Here is a 6,080-nt window from a genome sequence, read left to right on the forward strand (position 1 = left end):
GGGTCATCTAATGACCGTGCACCGCGTAAAATAAAAACCAAACTTTGATCCCATTGCTTTTCCCTTCGACTGCTTCTGTTTGCTACACGCCCTGATCTGAGTGACTTTGTGACGTCACAGGTCTGTGTACTCACGCCCAAGTGATGGTCTTCTGCCCCCTCCTCCCTCCCTCTTCTCACATGTTTTCGTACACCTCCCCTCCGCTCCCGCCCCCCCCCCTCCTCTGCAAAGCCGCGCCCGCCTTTACAGCTCGGGAATCATCATCTGATTTTTTACGACAACGCGACACTTGTGTCCGAACTGTCGCCTGCTGCCGCTGCTGCTTATGCCCAAGGACGCGAGGCGTTCCGGTTTCGAACCGAATTATACGAACGTGACGGCGACACAACAACCGGTTCTCGTTCGGGGACGGGGGCCGGGCGACACTCGGCTCATCATCGCCTCCCGCTGCCGGCCCGGCATAGCCCGGCACTTCCGAGTCCTCACGGCGGGCATATGGCACCGGCCCGGAGGGCTGCGGCGCGTCTCTCAAAGTGAGAGTCTCTCTACTGAGAGCCTTGCCTTGCACAGGATGGGGCTCTCTAGAGAAGCTTATCTCTCTAGTGAGAGCTTCTCCTTGCATAGGATGGATTTCTCTGGAGAAGCTTATCTCTCTAATGAGAGCTTCTCGTTGCAAAGGATGGGTTTCTCTAGAGAAGCGCATCTTTCTAGTGAAAACACCGGTTCCCTTTTCCGGCGTGCAGTGGCTCTCTAGGCGCCGGAGCATCTCTCTGCCTGCCTGCAGAGTGCCTCTCTACTCTAATGACGCGTCCTTCCCTCTGCATCAACCTGCCTCCGTCACTGAGCTCTGCTCTGCGCTGCAGGCCCGGGCCATGTGACGTGACGAACAGCTCATAACGTGCGGACCGCGATGTCCCACGACGGGACCCTCGGGAGGCGGCCGCCCAGGGACTGGGAGTCACACTGTCGGAAGGACAACAATGACGCGTGCTTGGTCCACCCGGAAAATAATAAAACCAATAACATCGGGATTTAGTTATCTTTTAATGTCAAGCGGACGTCACGCGCGTGGAGCGCAGCTGACAACTAACTGGCATGCTGGAATGGTGTCGTTCATTCTGGCGCTTTATATTCGCGTTTTACTCGCCGGCCGGGGTGCCGGTGGGCCGGCGGCAGAGGCAGGGCGGGGTTGCAGCTCGTGTTACGCTCCATCGCGCCCAAATACGAGCTCTCTCTCTCTCTCTCTCTCTCTCTCTCTGTCGCTCTCGCTCTCTCTCTCTCTCTCGCGCTCTCTCGCGCTCTCTCGCGCTCTCTCTCTCACTCTCTCTCTCTCTCTCTGCGCGCGCGCACACACACACACACACACACACACAGATGGGGATTGAACTGAACAGTGCAGTACGCTTGGCGAGTAGGTGCGCGCCGTCGTCGGTGCAGCAGCCTCTAGGATAACCGCGTGGATTTCCCCTCGCCTCGCGCCCGCTCGCGGTCACTCGTATACCGTTTACATCCATGCACAACCATGACGCACATTCCTCCCACATTGCCAGGCATTTTCGATTGACACTGAACTGTGCTGTCCTTCTCGCGACGGGGCGCGGCGCCAGCCAATACACCCTCCTCTCCCCGTTTCCCCTTCCCCTTCCCCTCCCAACCCTCCCCTCCCTCCGCGGAGAGGGAAGGCCACATAACGCTGGCCCCGCCGCGAACCTTCTCCATAAAATCGTACGCACGACGGAATCGTAAAAAATTTGCATCTGATACTTATTTGGTTTTTGAGCCACACCGCCGTAACCCGCCCGGGTTGCTGATGCTGTGCTGAGCTTACTGTGCGGGCATTCTGCAGCACCGCCGATCGAGCAACGATTTTGCAACAAATAAAGAAGAAGGGAAAACATATCCTTGAATTTCCTTGAGGCATAGATGGTGAGAGGTATGTTGCACTTAATATTCGGACGATGCTTATCATTTCAGGCAAACTAAAGAGTTCGTAAGCTTAGTGAAAATTGAGCAGTATTATTTTGCGAGACCTTCCGATTTTGATAAAGTCCACGACATAGTAAATGCCGGCAGCGTATGCGAGATAATTTCCTTCTTGCCCGACCTCTCACATCTATCCGGCAATTTGGCGTGTTCATCAATTGAAGTTTTATGGTTTGCAAAGGCAGAGAGATGACTCGAGGGGGGAATCAACCTGACTGACTTCCAATAACCACAGGCAGGCCGACCTGTGAGGCACCATCCCACCCCATGATACTTTAATTCGAGTAAAGCTACTTGAGCAGGCTGACGTAAGTAAGCCGCAAGCAAGTATCCACATGCACAGCCCTGTCGTGTTGCATGCGCTTACGCTGCATTTTTTTTTTCATTATTTTTGTCAGAGTGCGACTTGGAGACTATGTCCTTATCGTCCCACCGGCCCGGCGCAGGGGCCTAACTCACCGCGGACCGCATTTACAACGGTCCGGATTACGGACACGAGTGTGGGGCTGGCGCCTTATCAAGGATCACACGATGCGGGTAGATCCGGTTCGGTTATCCGCCCGGCTCGCTGCTCTCTGCCCCCGAGGCATTTAGCAGGCCGCCGCAGGAAGAGTCGCGAAATTTTCCGTATCAGCAGTTTTACAAACAAGCCCGAGGGCTCACTGTGATGACACCATAGCGGCTCAGGAGTGAAATCACCACCGTCATCGGGAGCAAAAAAAGTACTGGGTGTAGCTGAGAATGCGCAACAGTGTTGCGGGATTGCATACCCGCCAGGGCTGCAGGGGCCATGGCGCCTTACGGGCTAGGGTAGGCAAACCCGCAACACTGTTGCGCATTCTCAGTTACACCCGGTACATCGAGTGATAATTTCCCCTACGGCGCAGAAGCACTGTTAAATTCCAATCAAAGCAATACTTTGCAGAACTGCAAAGTATTTAGATCCTTTGTAACTACGACGTACTTACTTTGCAACGAAAAAGTGGATGCTTTGCAATTGCGAAGCGTCACTTTGTAATTGCAAAACATCACGTTTGTTTTGCAAAGTAAATGCATCGTGGTTACAAAGGATCTAAATACTTCGCAGTTCTACAAAGCATTTTCTGCAAAGCATTGCTTTGCTGTGCAACTAAGGGAATTTCAGCGGATTCCATCGGTCAGCTTAAGTTGCTTTCACAGGTATCGACGCCACTTTCGGTACACCTACTTCATCCTCTGGTCCGAAACATATAGAATCCCGACCTTTGTGCGAAATCGGGTCCGAAAAACTGTGGACTTGGAAAGGCAGGACTTCCCCACCGGGCAGCCAGGCTTCAAAGGGGTGCCGCCGTCACCGTCACGCGGGTGCGCACATCAGAGTGCTTGCTGGGGGCCGACCGTACGAGCAGTGGGGAGGCGTGGCGTGGCGTGGCGCGGCATGGCATCACTGGCAAAGCAAAGGTAGGATATCCTACCTTTAAAAGGCGTTAAAGCTCCAGAGGCATTACAATTTATGTTTTTTCGAAATTTTTCTTTTCCGCATTCTGTAACCTCATTTCGTAATCTACGCGAAATTCCGCGTCAAACGAGCCTACACATGATGGGGTTCTGTTCAAAAATGGCATAGATTGATTTCATTTTTTGTACTTTTGGCTCGCTTTTCATTTGCTGACCGCTTACCTGAACCCTATCACATGTAGGCTCGTTTGACGCGGATTTTTGCGAGGAATGCGATAATGAATCTCAAAATGTGATTGGTTTGCTCATATAGAAAATATTTTGAAGAAACTGAAAATATACTCTCTAGCACCCCTAAAACGAGTTCGACACCCCTGGAAAGGTAGGATATCACACCTTTGTTTCAGGGGTCCGTAACTTAACATATAAGGACCTCATAACGTTTTGTTAATCGTTAGTGTTGTACCCGATAACTGATAACGCCTACTATGGCACTTAACAGATACGTAAATAACATATAACTTTTGTTTAAAAAAATAACTGTTATGGATTTATCAAATATTACTTTGATAAGTGTTCAAGTGTTATGTTCTATTTCATGCCTGTGCGATATAAGTCACTAAATAAAGGGAAGCCGCTTTTAACGTTAAATGAATTGGTTACATATATAACGTTAAGGGAATAACAGATTACTTATTTGTTACGTATCTAACTTAACTTAAAGTTTTATTTGCGACTTTGTTATATTATTTAACAAACCGATCATGTTCGTTATGTTAAGTTACGGACCCCTGCTTTGTTTTTCCAGTGATAGCATGGCGTGGCGTGGCGTCGCGTGGCGTCGCGTGGTGTGGTGTGGCGCTGCCTGCCGTGGTTTGGCGTGGCGTAGCGTGCACGGCGTAGCTTGGCGTGGGGCGTGACAGGGCCCAACTTTTGGGCCGCGCTTGCGGCTGCGCCCTGCTGCGCCTCACAACCGCCACCTCACTTATTAACACCCCATGTACCTGTTGGCCGCGGCTTGGCCGGGGTGACCCTCCCCCGCGCCGGTGGCCGGCCCCGGCGGGCTCAGCAGCCCGCGGCGGGGCGTCGGGCGGCACGGCGGCACACGGTGGGCGCGGGGCGGGCAGCGCGGGGCGCGCGGGCCGGTGTGGAGGCCGCGCACAGCTCTGGCGGCCAGCTCCGCCGGCCACGGCCAGGGCCCCCCCGGGTATACACTACGATGCGAGTCGGCTGGTCGGCGAGTCGCACTGGCGGCCGGCATCAGTCCGCGACCCCCGCCGCTGCTGTCGACGCGCCGTCGCCGCCGTCGCCGCCACCGCTCAGCGTCGTGCTGCCCACCGAGGCGCCCGTCGTCGTGCCCGAAGTGCTGACGCGGACCTCGCTGGAGAGGTGACCGTCAGCAGGCGGCCAGGGTGCGCGTCCACCCTCCGGCCACCACAGACACCATCTCCGTGCTGACCATGGATAACTTGAACGCGACCAGCCTCACCCCGTCCGAGGAGTTGGTGAGTATTGACATTTGGAAGCGGGACCTGCGCGGCGAGGTGGGGCGTGCCGGCGTGTGTTGGTGTATTCAATCGTGGCCAGGTCGAGGTTCTCTGGGAAAATAAAATTAATCGGAAAGCCAGCAGTGGGGTGGCGGCGCATGGACCCCAATATGTTTTTGTCGCTGCTTTCCGCTGCGTTCACGTACAATCCTAGAAGGCGCCACGCCACACTCTCCCGCACGCTTGCATCCAGAACTGAATAACTGCAGAAAAATCAGGAGATTGCGAGTTAATTGTATATACCATCGGCCCATATCGGCGCGCCATCCCTTTTTCTGGTTATATTGAACTGGATGCAGGCGAGCGGGCAGGTTGCATACTCGCTCGGGGCCGTTCCAGAGGTTCGTCCATACAGTACGTCTGTTTTCTTCTAAGATTCATTCGGCAAATTTCGAGAGCTCAGCGCCTGCGAGACTCGGGGTAGGCCACCCCGCCGTACTCCCGTGCGTTGTAGGCGAGATGTTGCCTACCCATCAGGCGCTATGTGAGCTTGCAGAAGCTCAACTTGACAGGTTCATAACGGAGAATGACGGACGTATTTTCTGGATGATCCCTACAGCCGCCCTAGACATATTTTTTTTGTAGCTGGTGCATGTTATTTTTCAATTAAATAATTATGGGATACTCATGAAAACTATGACAGTATTATGACAGGGTAAAACTACCGGCTCGACACAACAAAACATGCCACACGTAATGTATGTAAACTACGGAGTTTTACTGTCGCCTCCATACGGGGTTGTTGACACTCAAGTATTCCGCGTAGACGCGCTGCGCGTACAAGTCTCCCTCCTGTTCGGTACCGGTGCGAATCGCTTCAAATCAGGTGCGTTTGTTACAATCTTGCAAATGTGGCATGTGACTAAAAAATTTATGCACGCTCGTAAAAGTTAAGATGTTTATGAGGCTTTGAGTGGAATAACAAGTTATTCGCGACCTTGATGGCTCTATCGTGACGAATACAATCAATAGCAAAATGGAAAAATTAATATAGATGTCGTCCTCGCACCCCTCGCGCGTAGCCACGACACGTCCCGTCCTACCACACCCCGGCACCGTCACGCAACATCCGCAACACCCCGCTGCCCGGCCCGTAACACCGCGGTTAGCACC

This window comes from Frankliniella occidentalis, unplaced genomic scaffold (genome assembly GCF_000697945.3).
Source record: "Frankliniella occidentalis isolate FOCC.00 unplaced genomic scaffold, Focc_3.1 Scaffold297, whole genome shotgun sequence".
Classification (NCBI taxonomy): Eukaryota; Metazoa; Arthropoda; class Insecta; order Thysanoptera; family Thripidae; genus Frankliniella; species Frankliniella occidentalis.